At 38.4% G+C, this 22,892-nt stretch overlaps 5 non-coding genes across 5 annotated transcripts; all 5 read right to left on the minus strand.

The window, feature by feature from the left end:
- Nucleotides 1-16,386: 16,386 nt before the first annotated feature.
- Nucleotides 16,387-16,459, minus strand: TRNAK-UUU (transfer RNA lysine (anticodon UUU)). The gene has a single exon. It is a non-coding gene; the product is annotated as a tRNA-Lys (tRNA).
- Nucleotides 16,460-17,539: 1,080 nt separating this feature from the next.
- TRNAK-UUU (transfer RNA lysine (anticodon UUU)) lies at nt 17,540-17,612 on the minus strand. The gene has a single exon. It is a non-coding gene; the product is annotated as a tRNA-Lys (tRNA).
- A 2,233-nt stretch (nt 17,613-19,845) lies between these two features.
- On the minus strand, nt 19,846-19,918 carry TRNAK-UUU (transfer RNA lysine (anticodon UUU)). Its single transcript has one exon. It is a non-coding gene; the product is annotated as a tRNA-Lys (tRNA).
- A 1,080-nt stretch (nt 19,919-20,998) lies between these two features.
- TRNAK-UUU (transfer RNA lysine (anticodon UUU)) lies at nt 20,999-21,071 on the minus strand. Its single transcript has one exon. It is a non-coding gene; the product is annotated as a tRNA-Lys (tRNA).
- A 1,080-nt stretch (nt 21,072-22,151) lies between these two features.
- On the minus strand, nt 22,152-22,224 carry TRNAK-UUU (transfer RNA lysine (anticodon UUU)). The gene has a single exon. It is a non-coding gene; the product is annotated as a tRNA-Lys (tRNA).
- Nucleotides 22,225-22,892: the final 668 nt, after the last annotated feature.

Here is a 22,892-nt window from a genome sequence, read left to right on the forward strand (position 1 = left end):
CTTATCCTGTTTCAACACAAGACAATCACCCATGGAAGAGAGAAATGAACGTAGCTGAAAATAGGACCACCATATTAATCGTCTCCCCGGGCAGGCCGCAGAGACAGCAGTAAGTGACAAAATTGCACCATCAGGTGTAAGGGTCTTAGCCAAATATCCGCCGTCCTGTCTCCCCCAACAGAGGAATGTGTCCACACCCACTGCCGGAGGGAAGGAAGGGTTATCAAAAAGAGGAGTCAAAGGACCCGGACGGTGGATCTTGAAAGTTTTGAGACATTTCTCGAAGCTCCTTATCTAATATCGATATGGTGTCACTATAAAATGTACTGTAAGTCTACATTCACAGGAGTGTGAAAGATTTTGGCGCTCAAAAAACATACGGAAATCACTACATGTGCATTGCGTTATTTCATCACTGATTTGTGAGTGGCATGTGTTTTTCACGCAGTCGTCAAGGAATTTTTTTTCACAAAATAATTGATGCAAACATCATACGTATGTTCATCATTGTGCGCTCCATTTACTTCAATGGGCGACAAGGTGAGTGAAAAGGCACATAAAATATAGGACATAACATAATGAATGGAATGGCCGAGACAGTTCCGGCAAAAACACACAGGAATAGTACCTGTTAGGGTATGTGCACACACACTAATTACGTCCGTAATTGACGGACGTATTTCGGCCGCAAGTACCGGACCGAACACAGTGCAGGGAGCCGGGCTCCTAGCATCATACTTATATACGACGCTAGGAGTCCCTGCCTCTCTGCAGGACAACTGTCCCGTACTGTAATCATGTTTTCAGTACGGGACAGTAGTTCCACGGAGAGGCAGGGACTCCTAGCATCGTACATAAGTATGATGCTAGGAGCCCGGCTCCCTGCACTGTGTTCGGTCCGGGACTTGCGGCCGAAATACGTCCGTCAATTACGGTCGTAATTAGTGTGTGTGCACATACCCTTAGATTTTTGATAGAACCGCTAGATGGAAGTGTGCGTGGCCCCATAGAAATGAATGAGTCAGCGTGCTATCCGATAGCATAGTGAAGCATTTCACAGAACACATCAACTGCACAAAGTCTTACCTCCTGGGCTCTTTTTTCTTTCTCCTCTGAGGTAAAAGTGGGTGGAATTCTTTTTCGTCTCATTTTGTTCTCATCACTGGATTTCCGATTTCTCTTTGGAGCCATAACTTAAAAATACACACAACAGTTGAGCCATATGACTAACAAGATGACAAACCAAAAACGTGGATAACCATGTCTGGTTCAGTCGGTGTATTTGTATTTATATGCCAAACCAGGAATACAATAAATCGTCAAAATACTCCCTGTGAACTCCCCCTAAAAGTGTGCCATAAATATTGACTGTGGTGGGTGACAGCTACATGTCATGTGGATAATTATGTTTGGGAAATGTAAAATAGTTTATAGGTAACTGTTTGGCACAGGGAATTGACTGTTCACCAAGGCTGAAAAATAAAGTGTCTTCTGTGACACTATCACTGCAAAACAGTCAATGGTCGCAGTGCCAGACAGTTTCACCATCTTCATGGCATTGGTAGAGCAGATTTGTGTGATTTAACCAAAATTAGTTGTATTTGGCCTGGAATAGAGACAGGGAATCAAAGACAAGAAAATTTCTAAACCAAGTTCTATTTTATTGATGAAACCCTGAGTGGATTGCAAAGTAACACATAAAATGTCTTTCATCACAAACACAAATATATGAATTACATCCAGAACATAAATAATTATTATTTTGTTCTGTAGTCACAAATAAATTGTACATAAAAAAAGGCAACAGTGACGGGTAGGAACAAACACATAAAAAGAAAAAATGGAAGAAGAAAGACATTTATATTGGTTAGGAGACAACATGGAAATGTGTACTGTAGTCCTTGACTCAAATCGTCCGTAGAGAAAACATTGCTGGTGAAACCACGCAGACGTCAACGGCAATCACAACATAATTAGCAGCAGGTGAAAACACCTTGCTTTGTCTCATCATCCGACCGGACCTTCATATTGTATTTCACAATAGTTCTGCCAATCATGTGGCATGTCAAAGTCATATTTCCTATAGAAGAATGAAATAACAAATTTATAATTGGTTTTATCCCCTTCAAGCGGTGAAATATGCGCAACATGGTAGCTTGTGAAAAATGCGTTCCCTGTCTCGCCACTCCGCTACTTTTCTAGTTCACAAAGATCTGCCGCACGAAGCAAAGTTTTACCGTGGCAGGAAGTTGTTGTTTATTATGTGTTTTACGAATGTGTGTTTCATGTAGGTTTCTCTAGATGTGTGAACTCCCTTGGACCTGTCTTACTTACTTTCTAAAAATCCTGGGTATTGCTGCTCAAAATGTCCTGTACGTCCACGCCGTGATAAGCTTCTCCGCTACCTTCACTCTTGACTGGCACGGTCCTTCTCTTTCTCCTAAAAAAGAAAAGAACACTAAAAAAAGAAAAAAGAATTAGAAGTAAACCAATTATCTACAGATCATTTGGAGAATTCGAACACGCCCCCGCTTCTCTGCCAACTACCATACACCATTACATACAGGGGCTCAGCAGACAGTATCGCACATGATGGGATTAGATGCAATGGCTGAGCAGACATGATCGAACATGATGGGATTAGATACAGGTCTGAGCAGACATGATCACACATGATGGGATTAGATACAAGGCTCAGCAGACAGTATCGCATATGATGGGATTAGATACAGTGGCTGAGCAGACATGATCGCACATGATGGGATTAGATACAGTGGCTGAGCAGACATGATCACACATGATGGGATTAGATACAGTGGCTGAGCAGACATGATCGCACATGATGGGATTAGATACAGGGCTGATCAGACATGATCGCACATGATGGGATTAGATACTGTGGCTGAGCAGACATGATCGCACATGATGGGATTAGATACAGGGCTCAGCAGACATGATCACACATGATGGGATTAGATACAGTGGCTGAGAAGACATGATCGCACATGATGGGTTTAGATACAGGGCTGAGCAGACATGATCGCACATGATGGGATTAGATCCAGGGCTCAGCAGACAGTATCACACATGATGGGATAAGATATAGTGGCTGAGCAAACATGATAGCACATGATGGGATTAGATACAGGGCTCAGCAGACAGTATCATACATGATGGGATTAGATACAGGGCTCAGCAGACAGTATCACACAATCGCACATCATACACGAACATAAATTACCTACTCCTGCCACCGCCTCCGCTGGTCTACCAAAGTTCTTGCCGCCTACACTACTCTTCCTTGCGCCTTCGTTGAACCTATGGCCGGAAGCCGCGGCCGGAAGTCGTCATCTTACTGTCCGGTAGCGGATTCCGTTCCACATGAAAATGGTGCCGGATTTCGCTCTGCGAACGAGCTTCGTTCTAGTCTGAGAATGGAACGGCTCCTGTCCGCATTCTCTATGGGGTTGTATGTGCCGTATAGCATCACTCTATGTGTTGTTAATCGACACATACAGAGATGAAAAAAAAAAATGGCAGCCCCATAGAGAAGAAAAAGTATGAATACATTAACCCCTTAAGGACGCAGCCTTGTTTTGGCCTTAAGGCTCAGAGCCCATTTTTTAAATCTGACATATTTCACTTTATGTGGTAATAACGTCGGAATTCTTAAACCTATCCAAGCGATTCTGAGATTGTTTTTTCGTGACACATTGGGCTTTATGTTAGTGGTAAAATTTGTTCGATATATTCAGTGTATATTTGTGAAAAATTGCAAAATTTTGCGAAAATGTTGAAAAAATAGAATTTTTCTGAATTTAATATCATCTGCTTGTAAAACAGATTGTTATACCCCCCAAAATAGTTACTAGTTCACATTTCCCATAGGTCTACTTTAGATTGGCATTGTTTTTTGAACATTTTTCTTGGACGTTACAAGACTTAGAACATAAACAGCAATTTCTCATATTTTGAAGAAAATTTCAAAAGCCTTTTTTTTAAGGTAGCTGTTCAGTTCTGAAGTGGCTTGGAGGGGCCTATGTATTAGAAACCCGCATAAAACACCCCATTTTATAAACTAGACCCCTCAAAGTATTCAAAACAGCATTTAGAAAGTTTTTTTTAACCCTTTAGGAATTTCACAGGAATTAAAGCAAAGTGGAGGTGAAATTTGCAAATTTAATTTTTCTTGCTGAATTTCAATTTTATTCCATTTTTTCTGTAACACAGAAGGTTTTTACCAGAGAAACACTACTAAATATGTATTGTCCAGATTCGGCAGTTTTTAGAATTGTCGCACATGTGGCTCTAGTGTGCTCGTGGACTAAAACACAAGCCCCAGAAGCAAAGAAGCACCTAGTGCATTTTGGGGCCTCTTTTTTATTAGAATATATTTTAGAATATATTTTAGGCAGCATGCCAGGTTTGAAGAGGTGTTGAGGTGCCAAAACAGTAGGAATCCCCCAAAAGTGACCCTATTTGGAAACTAAACCCCTCAAGGAATTCATGTATGGTTGTTGTTACCATTTTGACCACACAGTTTTTTCACAGCACGTATTTGAATTGGGCTGTGAAATAAAAAAAATTGAATTTTTTCCAACAAGATGTAATTTTTGATCAAAATTTCATATTTTCACAGGGAACAAAATACCCCACTTTGTTGCCCAATTTGTCCTGAGTATGGCAATACCCCATTTGTGGTGATAAACTGCCGTTTGGGCCCATGGGAGGGCTCAGAAGGAAAGGACCACCATTTGGCCTACTGGAGCTTTTCTGCTGCTAAGTCATGTATGCAGAAGCCCTTGAGGTACTAGTACAGTTGAAACCCCTGAGAAGTGACCCCGTTTTAAAAACTACACCCCTTAAGGCATTCATCTAGGAGGTGTAGTTAGCATTTTTACCCCACAGGTACTGTGTAAAAGATAATGCGCAGCAGATGGTGCAGAGTGAGATTTGCTATTTTTTCTATATATATGCCATGTCAGTGTCCGATATATTGTGCCCAGCATGTGCCCATAAACTGTAATGTGGGTTCTCCCAGGGAAGGCAATACCCTACATGTGGCTGTTATTAGCTGCCTTGGCACACGGCAGGGCTCAGAAGGGAAGGACCACCATTTGGCCTACTGGAGCTTTTCTGGTGCTAAGTCATGGATGCAGAAGCCCCTGAGGTACCAGTACAGTTGAAACCCCTGAGAAGTGACCCCATTTTAAAAACTACACCCCTTAAGACATTCATCTAGAGGTGTAGTGAGCATTTTGACTCCACAGGTACTGTGTAAAAGGTAATGCGCAGCAGATGGTGCAGTGTGAGATTTGCAATTTTCTATATATCAATGCCATTTCAGTGTCCAATATATTGTGCCCAGCATGCGCCACCAGAGATATACTCCCCATAAACTGTAATGTGGGTTATCCTGGGTATGGCAATACCCTACATGTGGCTGTTATCAGCTTCCTGGGCACACAGCAGGGCTCAGAAGGGAAAGAGGAGGGGGATAAGCTGCGCGGAGTGCGTCAGGGTAGATTAAAAATCTAATCTAATTTTAAAACACTTTCATACAGAGCCCTGGTTTTTCGGGACACGTGTCACATTGGTATATTGTGTCCTCCCTTATAGCAGACTTTGCACCTCTTTTGACTTTTTCCCTTCTTGCCAGTTTAGGGAACTTCTTCTGGAAAGTGTTGCCCTGGTACGATGCGTGTGGCCTCGCTTCCAGAAGTACTGGGTTCCCCTCTCTTGGTCCCTAAAGATTAGGTTCTTGATAATGATGTGCACGGCCAGCTTATTATACCACACCGCATGGCGCTGTAGGGCTTCAGGACTTGATCTGACAAGTCCACCCCTCCCATGTTCCTATTGTAGTCCAGGATGCAGTCTAGTTTGGAGGTCTCTGTACTGGTACCTCGTACGGTACGTGGGTACTGGTGTGGCCATGTATTGTTGTCAATACAAGGACATCTCTCCTGTCCTTGTACATGACACACAATATGTTGCTGCTGGATTGTGCCCTGCTCTCACCCCTTCTGAGTGTTTGCCTAAGCAGAGTCTTAGGGAGGCCTCTCAGATTTCTTCTAGCAGTGCCGCATGCCGCAGTACTTCTGGAAGTGAGGCACTTGACGAGTGGGACGCTGGTATAAAAATTATCCAGGTAGAGTTGGTAACCCTGGTCCAGCAGTGGGTGCACCAAATCCCACACAATTTTTGCATTAACTCCCAGTAAGGGGGGTGGGCATTCTGGGGGCTGAATAAGGGTGTCCTTCACTTCATTTATCCTAAATTTGTAGGTATACCTTGATGCACTCTCGCACAGCTTATACATCTTCACACCATACCTTGCCCTCTTACTCGGCAGGTACTGGCGGAATTGAAGCCTCCCTTTAAAATCTACCAAGGACTCATCAATAGAAATACACTAATAGGGGGTGTATGCTTGGGAAAACCGGGCACTGAAACGTTCTAATAGGGGTCTCCGTTTATACAAACGGTCAAAACTGGGGCCATCTCAAGGTGGGCACTGCTCATTATCAGTATAATGTAAGAAGCGAAGTATTGCCTAATTTATTTTTTTTAGGTTCCAGTTCAGTTCTGAAGGGGCTTTGAGGGGCCTATATATTAGAAACCCTATGAAGCACCCCATTTTAGAAACTAGACCCTTCAAAGTATTCACAACAGCATTTAGAAAGTTTATGAACTTTAGGTGTTTCACGGAAATTTAGACCAAATTAGAGGTGAAATTTACATATATTTTTTGTCAGAAAATCCTTTTCATACCATTTTTTTCTATAACACAAAAGGTTTTACCAGAGAAACGAAACGCAACTTAAAACTTATTGCCCAGATTCTGCAGTCTTGAGAAATATCACACATGTGGCCCTAGTGCGCTACTGGACTGAAGCACCGGCCTCCGAAGCAAAGGAGCACCTAGTGGATTTTGAGGCCTCCTTTTTATTAGGCACCATGTCCGGTTTGAAGGGGTCTTGTGGTGCCAAAACAGTGGAAACCCCCAAAAGTGACCCAATTTTGGAAACTAGAGGAGGAATTCATTGTAGTTTTCATGGGGTGCATGCGACTTTTTGATCAGTTTTTATTCTATTTTAAAGTGGCGTGGTGACTAAAAAACAGCAATTCTACTATTGTTTTTTTATTCTATTTTTTTACAGTGTTCACCGTGCGCTATAGATGACATATTCACTTTATTCTGCGGGGCGATATTATTATGGCGATACCATATGTTTATAGTTTTTTTAATGTCTTATGGCGTTTGCACAATAAAATACTTTTTGTAAAAAATCATTTACGTTTTGTGTTACCATATTCTAAGAGCCATAAAGTTTTTATTTTTCCATCAAGGAAGCCGTGCAAGGACTTACTTTTTGCGTAACGAACTGTAGTTTCGATCATTACCATTTTTAGGTACATGCGACTTTTTGATCTCTTTTTATTCCATTTTTGGGAGGTGAAGTGACCAAATAATTGTGATTCTGGTACGGTTTATTATTATTTTCTTTTACGGCGTTCACCGCACGGGATAAATGATGAAATAATTTTGTAGTCCAGGTCGTTACAGACGCGGTGATACCAATTATGTATAGTTTATTTGTTTGTTTATATATTTTTATTAATAATAAATGTCTGATATGGGAAAATGGGGGATTTTTACTTTTATCACTTTTAAAACCTTTATTTTCTTATTTTTACACATCTTCTTTTTACATTTTTTTTTACTTTATCACTTTGTCCCACTAGGGGACTTGAGGGCAGGAGGCCCTGATTGCAATTCTAATACACTGCACTACATGCGTAGTGCAGTGTATTAGAGCTGTCAACTACTCACTGACAGCAAGCATAGTGGGTCCTGACTTTTTCAGGACCCACGAGGCTTCCGTCGATGGCATAACCGGACGCCATTGTTAGGTGTCCATTTGCCATAGCTACCATTGCCGGCCGCTATCGTGTAGCAGGCTGGCGATGGTAGCTTAACCCCTAAAAAGCCGCAATCTCTATTGAACGCGGCTTTTAATGGGTTAATCAGCGGGGACACAGTGATTGGTCCCCACTATAGGAGCTGCGGCATCTGCTGTACAAGACAGCAGCTGTCACAGCTCCTGCACGTGTTGGGAAGACGGACGAAATGGCCCTTACTCCCGTGACGTACTATTCCGTCATGGAGCGCGAACGGGATGGTTTCCATGACGGAATAGTACGTCACTGAGCGTTAAGGGGTTAAAAAGTAGAAAGTGACAACACAAATAAATACAATTTTTGTTTACATTATATTAACCCCTTCAGGACTGAGCCTGTTTTGGCCTTCAGGACGAAGCCGATTTTTCAAATCTGACATGTGTCACTTTATGTGGTAATAACTCCGGAATGCTTTTGCCTATACAAGTGATTCTGAGATTGTGTTCTCGTGACATATTGTACTTTATGTTAGGGAAAAAATTTGGTCGATAAATGTAATATTTATTTGTAAAAAACACCAAGATTTAGAGAAAATTAGCAAAAATTTGCATTTTTCTAAATTTAAATGTATCTACTTTTAAAACAGATAGTAATACCACACAAAATACTTACTAATTTATATTTCCCATAGGTCTACTTTATGTTTGCATCGTTTTTTGAACATTCTTTTATTTTTCTAGGACGTTACAAGACTTAGAACTTTAGCAGCAATTACTCATATTTTCAAGAAAATTTCAAGCGCCTATTTTTTCAGGGACCAGTTCAGTTCTGAAGTGGCTTTAAGGGCCCTATATATTAGAAAGTCCCCATAAATCACCCCATTTTGAAAACTGCACCCCTCAAAGTATTCAAAACAGCATTCAGAAAGTGTTTTAACCCTTTAGGTGTTTCACAGGAATTAAAGCAAAATAGAGGTGAAATTTACAAATTTCATTTTTTTTTCGAAGTACAGTAAAAAATAGTGTAGTACCGTGTTAGCCAGAGACAATATGAAATGTTAAATACTTTTGTGTCAAAAAAGACAAAAGTATAATAGGTATGATACCTTTATTGGCTAACCATAAAAGTTCTATATGCAAACTTTCAGAGCACAGAGGCTCCTTCTTCAGGCAGTTTACAAATTAATGACTTAAAAAAAGCACAACATTTAGATGTTACACAAAGACAATTAGTACATGAAGTGATATATCATTAAGATAAGCCGGGGGAATAAAACGGAGGTTATAGGGGGGGATGACTTAGGAGTTAAAGGGAACCTGTCACCAGCATTTCACCTATTGAACTTTACTTCTCCCTCACTGGTCGCTGCTATAAAAAGTTCATTGCCGTTATCCCCGCTCCTAAACTCCTCTTCCGACTGTAAATATCGGTCTGCAAACGTTTTGCGCTTTTTATCGTAATTATGCGGTGTCCCTTTGTGCGCACACACCAAAAGAGGACATCAATGCACAAGCGCTGGATTTTGTGTGCTGGGGGAAGGCGAGGAGCTGTCAATCAAAAGTAAGGAGGCGGAGTAAACTTGGAAAGACTTGAGGAATGAAGATATGACTCTTTCCAAACGAAGATTTGACTCTTTTCTTCTCATTAGCATACAGTGTGGGAACACTAAAAAGCTAAATACTAAAGCTACAGAGCCGACTAAGAAGATAATTATAGGTTATATAGAAATGATTTTTCACCCACTACCACCAGGTATAGTCGGTTTAATAGGAGAAATGCTGGTGACAGGTTCCCTTTAAGGCATCTGGAGTCAGTCTGATGGGGGACGTGACGTGTGTCCATGTAGTGGCTCATAAATCCAGGCGTTAGATTGAGGCCTTGTGTCAAAGAAAGAAAAGAAAGAAAAAAAGAAAGAAAAATTTGGGAATTCAAGATGATGATAAAATTCCAGTCATTGACACAAGGCCTCAATCTAACGCCTGGATTTATGAGCCACTACATGGACACACGTCACGTCCCCCATCAGACTGACTCCAGATGCCTTAACTCCTAAGTCATCACCCCTATAACCTCCGTTTTATTGCCCCGGCTTATCTTAATGATATATCACTTCATGTACTAATTGTCTTTGTGTAACATCTAAATGTTGTGCTTTTTTCTAAGTCATTCATTTGTAAACTGCCTGAAGAAGGAGCCTCTGTGCTCTGAAAGCTTGCATATAGAACTTTTATGGTTAGCCAATAAAGGTATCATACCTAATATACTTTTGTCTTTTTTGACACAAAAGTATTTAACATTTCATTTTTTTTTTTCGAAAATTCATTTGTAATAAATTTTTTCTGTACCACAGAAGATTTTACCCAAGAAATGCAACTCAATATTTATTGCGCAGATTCTGCAGTTTTTAGAAATATCCCACATGTGGCACTAGTGCGGTAATGGACTGAAATACAGGCCTCAGAAGCAAAGGAGCACCTAGTGGATTTTGGGGCCTCCTTTTTTTAGAATATCTTTTAGGCACCATGTCAGGTTTGAAGAGGTCTTGTGGTGCCAAAACAGTGGAAACCCCCCAAAAGTGACCCCATTTTGGAAACTATACCCCTCAAGGAATTTATCTATGGGTATAGTTAGGATTTTGAACCCACAGTTATTTTGCTAAATTTATTTGAATTAGTATGGGAAGATGAAAATCTGCTTTTTTTGTGAAAAAACGTAGACATTTTTAATTTTGCAAGGAATAAACTAGAAAAAACACCCCAACATATGTAAAGCAATTTCTTCCGATTATAGCAATACCCCATATGTGGTAATAAACTGCTGTTTGGACCCACAGCAGGCCTCAGAAAAGAAGGAGCACCATTTGGATTTTGGATTTCTCATTTTGCTGGAATAGTTTTCAGTGTCGTGTCGCGTTTGCAATGCACTGGAGGCATGAAAACCTTGGAAACCCCCCAATAGTGACCCCATTTTGGAAACTACACCCCTCAAGGTTTTGCTAAATTCATTGGAATTAGTCTGTAAAGGTAAAAATCTACTTTTTTTTCTGTAAGAACTTAGACATTTTTAATTTTTACAAGGAATAAAAGGAGAAAAAACACCCTAGCATTTGTAAAGCAATTTCTCCTGATTACGTAAATACCCCATATGTGGTAATAAACTGCTGTTTGGACCCACACCGGGGCTTAGAAGGGAAGGAGCGCTATTTGGCTTTTGGAGCTCAAATTTAGCTGGAATAGTTTTTGGGTGTCATTTGCAAAGCCACTGAGAGACCGAAACAGTGGAAGCCCCCCAAAAGTAACCCCATTTGAGAAACTACACGACTTAAGGAATCTATCTAGGGGTATAGTGAGCATTTAGGCCCCACACGTCTTTTGCAGAATTTATTAGAATTAGGCCGTGAAAATTTAATATCAACATTATTTCCACTAAAATGTTGAATTTTTTCAATTTCACAAAGGATAAAGGAGAAAATGCACCCCAACATTTGTAAAGCAATTTCTCCCGAGTACGGCAATACCCCACATGTGGTCATACATGTTTTTTTCATTAGAAAGTAATTAACCCTTTCCGAACTGAACAATGTTTTGCTTTTTCTTTTTTGTTTTTCCTCCCCGTTTTCCGAGAGCCACAACTTTTTATTTTTCCGTCAATAGAGTGGTGTGAGGACTTATTTTTTGCGGGACGAGCTGTAGTTTTTATTGGTACCATTTTTTGGTACATAAGACTTTTTGAGCACTTTTTATAAAAAATTTTGGTAGAGCGAAGGTGACCAAAAAAACCTGATTTTGCCGTTTAAAATTCTTTCTTTTTCACGGCGTTCACCGTGCGAGTTCAATAATGGTATATTGTAATAGCTTGGACTTTTACGGACGCAGCGATACCAATTTTGTGTATATTTTGACATTACTTTAGAGAAAAAATGTGAAAAGGGTTTCTTTTTGGATTTTAAATATTTATTTTTTCCACTAATAATAACTATTTACTTTTGTTTTTACACATTTTATTAGTCCCCCTAGGAGACTTGAACCAGCAATCGTTAGATCACTGGTAGAATACATTGCAATACTAATGTATTGCAGTATATTGTCATTTTTACAGGCACCTGTAACAGCATGTTAGCTGTTTATGTCTGTTAGTCCCGGGTATCAGCTGTAATACACAGCTGACACCCGCAGCGTATGGCGCGGGCTCAGTGAATGAGATGCTCCATACATCACCCCCCACACCACGACATGCTATTAAGTCGTAGTGCGCGAAGGGTTTAATGCGCAGCGGATGGTGCAGAGTGAGCTATAATGCTCTACGAAACTAAGACATGTGCGGGAAAGTCGGCGTTTCTCTCCTTCTCATATATATATTCTGGACTAGAACTCTTTTTTACGTGTTTTCAGAGGTTACTTAGAAAAAGAAAATTATAAACTTATTTTGACTTGATAAAATCATCTACAGGGCTAAAGTTTAACCCCTTAGTGACCAGCCCATTTTAGGCCCTAATGACCAAGCTATTTTATTCGTTTTTCTATAGTCGCATTCAAAGAGCTATAACTTTTTTATTTTTTCGTCTACATAGCTGTATGAGGACTTGTTTTTTGCGGGATTAGTTTTACTTTTTAATAGCACCATTTTTGGGTACATAGAATTTTTATATTAACTTTTATTAACCTTTTTGAGGGGGGATTATAAAAAAAACTGAAATTCCGCCATTGTTCTATGCGTTTTTAAATTGACGCCGTTCACTATGCGACGTAAATAACATGTTACCTTTATTCTATGGGTCGGTACGATTACGGCGATACCACATATGTAGAGGTTTTTTTATGTTTTACGACTTTTGCACAATAAAAACACTTTTGAACTAAAATTATTTGTTTTTGCATCGTCGCTTTCCAAGAGCTGTAATTTTTTTATTTTTCCTTCAATCTAGTGATTTTTTGGGCTTGTTTTCTGCAGGACAAGACATAGTTTTGAATGGTACTGTTTTGGGGTGCATGGGACTTATTGATTCATTTTTATTATGACTTTTTCAGGGGGCAATGGAAAAAAATTGCAATTTCGCCATGGTTTTTTGCGTTTTTTTTACGGTGTTCACTTTGCGGTTTAAATTACATATTAACTTTATTAATGGAGTCATTACGGTCACGGCGATACCACATATGTGTACTTTTTTTTTTTTTTTTACACTTTTACTAAATAAAACCACTTTTTATGGAAAAAAATGGATTTATTTTTTTACTGTAATTTTTATTAATAATCTTTATTTCTTTTTGATGACTTATTTTATTAGTCCCACTAGGGGACTTTATTGTGCGATCTTCCGATCGCTGCTATAATGCTCTGGTATACTTCGTATACCAGAGCATTATTGCCTGTCAGTGTAAATCTGACAGGCAATCTGTTAGGACGTGCCTCTGGCGCGTCCTAACAGGCATATGTCCAGGGCAGACCTGGGTGCTTTTATCAGGCCCCCGGCTTCTATGACACCCCATCGGAGACCCGCAATTGCATTCGCGGGCCGCCGATAGGTGACAGAGGGAGCGCACTCCCTCTGTAAACAAAGTTAAATGCCGCGGACGCTATTGACGGCGGCATTTAACGGGTTAAACGGCCGCGATCGAAGTAAACTTCGATCGCGGGCGTTGGAGCAGTAGCTCAGCTGTCATCAGACAGCAGAGCCCCAGCTCCTGCCTGCACGGGAGACCCGTGCAGGACTTAGACTAGGCTGACGTGAAAAGGCGTCAGCCTAGCCTAAAGCCCATTAGTGACCGACGTAAAAAGGCGTATTGGTGGTCACTGAGGGGTTAAACAGTCAAGACATTGTTAGATTATACAGTTTTCTTTTTTTAGGGCATAAAGTTACAATTTTGTTCTGACATCCAAGAAATCTTACAAGAATGGACTAGTTCTTAGTTTCAAAGAGAGTTTTAGTCATGGATAAGTGATAGGTTGTTTTTAAAAATACTTACACAGGTACCCTCAGATTGAAAGTGTGATGCTCTATCAACTAAACTATCCAGGCCCTATAAAACAAATAATGTGCAGGATAATTGATGATTTTCTCCTTATAATTTATATTTTGAGCTACAGATCTGTTATGTATAGTTTCAAATTTTACCTAGAGAAAGGGAAACTATGATTTCTTATTGTCTGGACAAAGTCAATGTAGGCTGCTAAAGTTAAAGGTGTTAAGTTATTTGTTAGATCATACAGATTAATTTTCTTAAAACATAAAGCTAACTTTTTAAGTTGATATCCAAGAAATTTTGAGAGCATGGAACTTGTCTTAGTTTCAAAGAGGGTTTCAGTCATAGATAAGTGATAGATTGTTTTTTCAAAAGACTCATGCCTGGACAGGCACCCTCAGATTAAAAGTGTGATGCTCTACCAACTAAACTATCCAGGCTCTATAAAACACAAAAATATGCAAGAAAATCGATGAAATTGTCCTCACTTATATTTTGAGCTATAGCGCTGTTAAACTGTATACGCTTTCAAATTCTACTTTTCAGAAGGGAAAAGTATAATTTCATCTTGTCTTAATGAAATCCTCTAGGCTGCTGAAGTTTGAGGATTCAAGACCTCATTAGATCATACAGAATTCTATCCTTAAGACACAAAGTTATAACTTTAATCTGATATCCAAGAAATTTTGAGAGCATGAAATGTATATAATATTGCAATCACCAATAAGTGACAGGTCTGGTTTTCTACAAGACACACACCTGAACAGAGTCTTGAACCCTGGACCCTCAGATTAAAGGTCTGATGCTCTACCGACTGAGCTATCCAGGCTCTGCAAAACTAAGACATGTGCGGGAAAGTTGGCGTTTCTCATATCAAGGGGAGAGAAAAGACATGGACCGCACATCCACTGTATACAATGATCAATTGCGGCTAGGCAAAATATATAAATATGAACGAGAGGTTCTTTGTAACATTTTGATCAAATTGTATGCAAGCCCACTTGCCACTTCACGGCGACCTATGAAAGTGGGTCCCTACTCTAACGGTTGCAGCACCGCATGGCGGCTACCGCCACCGCAGCGCCGCTCCTGCAGAGGGAGCAACCCAGGGGCCCAAAAGCACCCATGCCTTCAGACCATGCCAAGCCTCCTTGGCTCTGGGCCACGTCCCCCCACAAGTGCAGCACTACAGCAACAGACACCACCACACAGCACCACAACATGTGAACAGATGGAATGAGCTCACCTTGCCATGCGCCCCCAGTGGCCGACTGAGAGTACAAGCAGGAGCAGGAACACTTATGAGGTCATTCCTAAATTAAAATCAGCTGGGCCAAAAGTGTGGAGTGCTGGTACCAAGTAAAACAAAACAACAGAGGGGATAGACTCTGTATAATATCAAGGGGAGAGAAAAGACATGGACCGCACATCCACTGTATACAATGATCAATTGCGGCTAGGCAAAATATATAAATATGAACGAGAGGTTCTTTGTAACATTTTGATCAAATTGTATGCAAGCCCACTTGTCACTTCACGGCGACCTCTGAAAGTGGGTCCCTACTCTAACGGTTGCAGCACCGCATGGCGGCTACCGCCACCGCAGCGCCGCTCCTGCAGAGGGAGCAACCCAGGGGCCCAAAAGCACCCATGCCTTCAGACCATGCCAAGCCTCCTTGGCTCTGGGCCACGTCCCCCCACAAGTGCAGCACTACAGCAACAGACACCACCACACAGCACCACAACATGTGAACAGATGGAATGAGCTCACCTTGCCATGCGCCCCCAGTGGCCGACTGAGAGTACAAGCAGGAGCAGGAAAGTTGGCGTTTCTCTCCTTCTCAAATATATTCTGGACTACAACGCTTTTTTACGTGTTTTCAGCGCTCACTTAGAAAAAGAAAAGTATAAACTTATTTTGACTTGATAAAAACTATGATTTCTTATTGTCTGGACAAAGTCATCTAGGCTGCTAAAGTTAAAGGTTTTAAGTTATTTGTTAGATCATACAGATTAATTTTCTTAAAACATAAAGCTAACTTTTTAAGTTGATATCCAAGAAATTTTGAGAGCATGGAACCTGTCTTAGTTTCAAAGAGGGTTTCAGTCATAGATAAGTGATAGATTGTTTTTTCAAAAGACTCATGCCTGGACAGGCACCCTCAGATTAAAAGTGTGATGCTCTACCAACTAAACTATCCAGGCTCTATAAAACACAAAAATATGCAAGAAAATCGATGAAATTGTCCTCACTTATATTTTGAGCTATAGCGCTATTATACTGTATACGCTTTCAAATTCTACTTTTTAGATGGGAAAAGTATAATTTCATCTTGTCTTAATGAAATCCTCTAGGCTGCTAAAGTTTGAGGATTCAAGACATCATTAGATCATACAGAATTCTATCCTTAAGACACAAAGTTACAACTTTAATCTGATATCCAAGAAATTTTGACAGCGTGAAATGTATATAATATTGCAATCACCAATAAGTGAAAAGTCTGGTTTTCTACAAGAGACACGCCTGAACAGGGACTTGAACCCTGGACCCTCAGATTAAAAGTCTGATGCTCTACCGACTGAGCTCTCCAGGCTCTGCAAAACTAAGACATGTGCGGGAAAGTTGGCGTTTCTCTCCTTCTCAAATATATTCTGGACTACAACGCTTTTTTACGTGTTTTCAGAGGTCACTTAGAAAAAGAAAAGTATAAACTTATTTTGACTTGATAAAATCATCTACGGGGCTAAAGTTTAAACAGTCAAGACATTTTTAGATTATACAGTTTTCTTTTTTTAGGGCATAAAGTTACAATTTTGTTCTGACATCCAAGAAATCTTAAAAGAATGGACTAGTTCTTAGTTTCAAAGAGAGTTTTAGTCATGGATAAGTGATAGGTTGTTTTTCAAAAAACTTACACTTGCACAGGTACCCTCAGATTGAAAGTGTGATGCTCTATCAACTAAACTATCCAGGCCCTATAAAACAAATAATGTGCAGGATAATTGATGATTTTCTCCTTATAATTTATATTTTGAGCTACAGATCTGTTATGTATAGTTTCAAATTTTACCTAGAGAGAGGGAAACTATGATTTCTTATTGTCTGGACAAAGTCATCTAGGCTGCTAAAGTTAAAGGTGTTAAGTTATTTGTTAGATCATACAGATTAATTTTCTTAAAACATAAAGCTAACTTTTTAAGTTGATATCCAAGAAATTTTGAGAGCATGGAACTTGTTTTAGTTTCAAAGAGGGTTTCAGTCATAGATAAGTGATAGATTGTTTTTTCAAAAGACTCATGCCTGGACAGGCACCCTCAGATTAAAAGTGTGATGCTCTACCAACTAAACTATCCAGGCTCTATAAAACACAAAAATATGCAAGAAAATCGATGAAATTGTCCTCACTTATATTTTGAGCTATAGCGCTGTTATACTGTATACGCTTTCAAATTCTACTTTTCAGAAGGGAAACGTATAATTTCATCTTGTCTTAATGAAATCCTCTAGGCTGCTAAAGTTTGAGGATTCAAGACCTCATTAGATCATACAGAATTCTTTCCTTAAGACACAAAGTTACAACTTTAATCTGATATCCAAGAAATTTTGACAGCGTGAAATGTATATAATATTGCAATCACCAATAAGTGAAAAGTCTGGTTTTCTACAAGAGACACGCCTGAACAGGGACTTGAACCCTGGACCCTCAGATTAAAAGTCTGATGCTCTACCGACTGAGCTATCCAGGCTCCGCAAAACAAAGACATGTGCGGGAAAGTTGGTGTTTCTCTCCTTCTCAAATATATTCTGGACTACAACGCTTTTTTACGTGTTTTCAGAGGTCACTTAGAAAAAGAAAAGTATAAACTTATTTTGACTTGATAAAATCATCTACGGGGCTAAAGTTTAAACAGTCAAGACATTGTTAGATTATACAGTTTTCTTTTTTTAGGGCATAAAGTTACAATTTTGTTCTGACATCCAAGAAATCTTAAAAGAATGGACTAGTTCTTAGTTTCAAAGAGAGTTTTAGTCATGGATAAGTGATAGGTTGTTTTTCAAAAAACTTACACTTGCACAGGTACCCTCAGATTGAAAGTGTGATGCTCTATCAACTAAACTATCCAGGCCCTATAAAACAAATAATGTGCAGGATAATTGATGATTTTCTCCTTATAATTTATATTTTGAGCTACAGATCTGTTATGTATAGTTTCAAATTTTACCTAGAGAAGGGGAAACTATGATTTCTTATTGTCTGGACAAAGTCATCTAGGCTGCTAAAGTTAAAGGTGTTAAGTTATTTGTTAGATCATACAGATTAATTTTCTTAAAACATAAAGCTAACTTTTTAAGTTGATATCCAAGAAATTTTGAGAGCATGGAACTTGTTTTAGTTTCAAAGAGGGTTTCAGTCATAGATAAGTGATAGATTGTTTTTTCAAAAGACTCATGCCTGGACAGGCACCCTCAGATTAAAAGTGTGATGCTCTACTAACTAAACTATCCAGGCTCTATAAAACACAAAAATATGCAAGAAAATCGATGAAATTGTCCTCACTTATATTTTGAGCTATAGCGCTGTTATACTGTATACGCTTTCAAATTCTACTTTTCAGAAGGGAAAAGTATAATTTCATCTTGTCTTAATGAAATCCTCTAGGCTGCTAAAGTTTGAGGATTCAAGACCTCATTAGATCATACAGAATTCTTTCCTTAAGACACAAAGTTACAACTTTAATCTGATATCCAAGAAATTTTGACAGCGTGAAATGTATATAATATTGCAATCACCAATAAGTGAAAAGTCTGGTTTTCTACAAGAGACACGCCTGAACAGGGACTTGAACACTGGACCCTCAGATTAAAAGTCTGATGCTCTACCGACTGAGCTATCCAGGCTCTGCAAAACTAAGACATGTGCGGGAAAGTTGGCGTTTCTCTCCTTCTCAAATATATTCTGGACTACAACGCTTTTTTACGTGTTTTCAGAGGTCACTTAGAAAAAGAAAAGTATAAACTTATTTTGACTTGATAAAATCATCTACGGGGCTAAAGTTTAAACAGTCAAGACATTGTTAGATTATACAGTTTTCTTTTTTTAGGGCATAAAGTTACAATTTTGTTCTGACATCCAAGAAATCTTAAAAGAATGGACTAGTTCTTAGTTTCAAAGAGAGTTTTAGTCATGGATAAGTGATAGGTTGTTTTTCAAAAAACTTACACTTGCACAGGTACCCTCAGATTGAAAGTGTGATGCTCTATCAACTAAACTATCCAGGCCCTATAAAACAAATAATGTGCAGGATAATTGATGATTTTCTCCTTATAATTTATATTTTGAGCTACAGATCTGTTATGTATAGTTTCAAATTTTACCTAGAGAAGGGGAAACTATGATTTCTTATTGTCTGGACAAAGTCATCTAGGCTGCTAAAGTTAAAGGTGTTAAGTTATTTGTTAGATCATACAGATTAATTTTCTTAAAACATAAAGCTAACTTTTTAAGTTGATATCCAAGAAATTTTGAGAGCATGGAACTTGTTTTAGTTTCAAAGAGGGTTTCAGTCATAGATAAGTGATAGATTGTTTTTTCAAAAGACTCATGCCTGGACAGGCACCCTCTGATTAAAAGTGTGATGCTCTACTAACTAAACTATCCAGGCTCTATAAAACACAAAAATATGCAAGAAAATCGATGAAATTGTCCTCACTTATATTTTGAGCTATAGCGCTGTTATACTGTATACGCTTTCAAATTCTACTTTTCAGAAGGGAAAAGTATAATTTCATCTTGTCTTAATGAAATCCTCTAGGCTGCTAAAGTTTGAGGATTCAAGACCTCATTAGATCATACAGAATTCTTTCCTTAAGACACAAAGTTACAACTTTAATCTGATATCCAAGAAATTTTGAGAGCATGAAATGTATATAATATTGCAATCACCAATAAGTGAAAAGTCTGGTTTTCTACAAGAGACACACCTGAACAGGGACTTGAACCCTGGACCCTCAGATTAAAAGTCTGATGCTCTACCGACTGAGCTATCCAGGCTCTGCAAAACAAAGACATGTGCGGGAAAGTTGGCGTTTCTCTCCTTCTCAAATATATTCTGGACTACAACGCTTTTTTACGTGTTTTCAGAGGTCACTTAGAAAAAGAAAAGTATAAACTTATTTTGACTTGATAAAATCATCTACGGGGCTAAAGTTTAAACAGTCAAGACATTGTTAGATTATACAGTTTTCTTTTTTTAGGGCATAAAGTTACAATTTTGTTCTAACATCCAAGAAATCTTAAAAGAATGGACTAGTTCTTAGTTTCAAAGAGAGTTTTAGTCATGGATAAGTGATAGGTTGTTTTTCCAAAAACTTACACTTGCACAGGTACCCTCAGATTGAAAGTGTGATGCTCTATCAACTAAACTATCCAGGCCCTATAAAACAAATAATGTGCAGGATAATTGATGATTTTCTCCTTATAATTGATATTTTGAGCTACAGATCTGTTATGTATAGTTTCAAATTTTACCTAGAGAAGGGGAAACTATGATTTCTTATTGTCTGGACAAAGTCATCTAGGCTGCTAAAGTTAAAGGTGTTAAGTTATTTGTTAGATCATACAGATTAATTTTCTTAAAACATAAAGCTAACTTTTTAAGTTGATATCCAAGAAATTTTGAGAGCATGGAACTTGTCTTAGTTTCAAAGAGGGTTTCAGTCATAGATAAGTGATAGATTGTTTTTTCAAAAGACTCATGCCTGGACAGGCACCCTCAGATTAAAAGTGTGATGCTCTACTAACTAAACTATCCAGGCTCTATAAAACACAAAAATATGCAAGAAAATCGATGAAATTGTCCTCACTTATATTTTGAGCTATAGCGCTGTTATACTGTATACGCTTTCAAATTCTACTTTTCAGAAGGGAAAAGTATAATTTCATCTTGTCTTAATGAAATCCTCTAGGCTGCTAAAGTTTGAGGATTCAAGACCTCATTAGATCATACAGAATTCTTTCCTTAAGACACAAAGTTACAACTTTAATCTGATATCCAAGAAATTTTGAGAGCATGAAATGTATATAATATTGCAATCACCAATAAGTGAAAAGTCTGGTTTTCTACAAGAGACACACCTGAACAGGGACTTGAACCCTGGACCCTCAGATTAAAAGTCTGATGCTCTACCGACTGAGCTATCCAGGCTCTGCAAAACAAAGACATGTGCGGGAAAGTTGGCGTTTCTCTCCTTCTCAAATATATTCTGGACTACAACGCTTTTTTACGTGTTTTCAGAGGTCACTTAGAAAAAGAAAAGTATAAACTTATTTTGACTTGATAAAATCATCTACGGGGCTAAAGTTTAAACAGTCAAGACATTGTTAGATTATACAGTTTTCTTTTTTTAGGGCATAAAGTTACAATTTTGTTCTAACATCCAAGAAATCTTAAAAGAATGGACTAGTTCTTAGTTTCAAAGAGAGTTTTAGTCATGGATAAGTGATAGGTTGTTTTTCAAAAAACTTACACTTGCACAGGTACCCTCAGATTGAAAGTGTGATGCTCTATCAACTAAACTATCCAGGCCCTATAAAACAAATAATGTGCAGGATAATTGATGATTTTCTCCTTATAATTTATATTTTGAGCTACAGATCTGTTATGTATAGTTTCAAATTTTACCTAGAGAAGGGGAAACTATGATTTCTTATTGTCTGGACAAAGTCATCTAGGCTGCTAAAGTTAAAGGTGTTAAGTTATTTGTTAGATCATACAGATTAATTTTCTTAAAACATAAAGCTAACTTTTTAAGTTGATATCCAAGAAATTTTGAGAGCATGGAACTTGTTTTAGTTTCAAAGAGGGTTTCAGTCATAGATAAGTGATAGATTGTTTTTTCAAAAGACTCATGCCTGGACAGGCACCCTCAGATTAAAAGTGTGATGCTCTACTAACTAAACTATCCAGGCTCTATAAAACACAAAAATATGTAAGAAAATCGATGAAATTGTCCTCACTTATATTTTGAGCTATAGCGCTGTTATACTGTATACGCTTTCAAATTCTACTTTTCAGAAGGGAAAAGTATAATTTCATCTTGTCTTAATGAAATCCTCTAGGCTGCTAAAGTTTGAGGATTCAAGACCTCATTAGATCATACAGAATTCTTTCCTTAAGACACAAAGTTACAACTTTAATCTGATATCCAAGAAATTTTGAGAGCATGAAATGTATATAATATTGCAATCACCAATAAGTGAAAAGTCTGGTTTTCTACAAGAGACACGCCTGAACAGGGACTTGAACCCTGGACCCTCAGATTAAAAGTCTGATGATCTACCGACTGAGCTATCCAGGCTCTGCAAAACAAAGACATGTGCGGGAAAGTTGGCGTTTCTCTCCTTCTCAAATATATTCTGGACTACAACGCTTTTTTACGTGTTTTCAGAGGTCACTTAGAAAAAGAAAAGTATAAACTTATTTTGACTTGATAAAATCATCTACGGGGCTAAAGTTTAAACAGTCAAGACATTGTTAGATTATACAGTTTTCTTTTTTTAGGGCATAAAGTTACAATTTTGTTCTGACATCCAAGAAATCTTAAAAGAATGGACTAGTTCTTAGTTTCAAAGAGAGTTTTAGTCATGGATAAGTGATAGGTTGTTTTTCCAAAAACTTACACTTGCACAGGTACCCTCAGATTGAAAGTGTGATGCTCTATCAACTAAACTATCCAGGCCCTATAAAACAAATAATGTGCAGGATAATTGATGATTTTCTCCTTATAATTTATATTTTGAGCTACAGATCTGTTATGTATAGTTTCAAATTTTACCTAGAGAAGGGGAAACTATGATTTCTTATTGTCTGGACAAAGTCATCTAGGCTGCTAAAGTTAAAGGTGTTAAGTTATTTGTTAGATCATACAGATTAATTTTCTTAAAACATAAAGCTAACTTTTTAAGTTGATATCCAAGAAATTTTGAGAGCATGGAACTTGTCTTAGTTTCAAAGAGGGTTTCAGTC

This window comes from Rhinoderma darwinii, chromosome 1 (genome assembly GCF_050947455.1).
Source record: "Rhinoderma darwinii isolate aRhiDar2 chromosome 1, aRhiDar2.hap1, whole genome shotgun sequence".
Taxonomy (NCBI): Eukaryota; Metazoa; Chordata; class Amphibia; order Anura; family Rhinodermatidae; genus Rhinoderma; species Rhinoderma darwinii.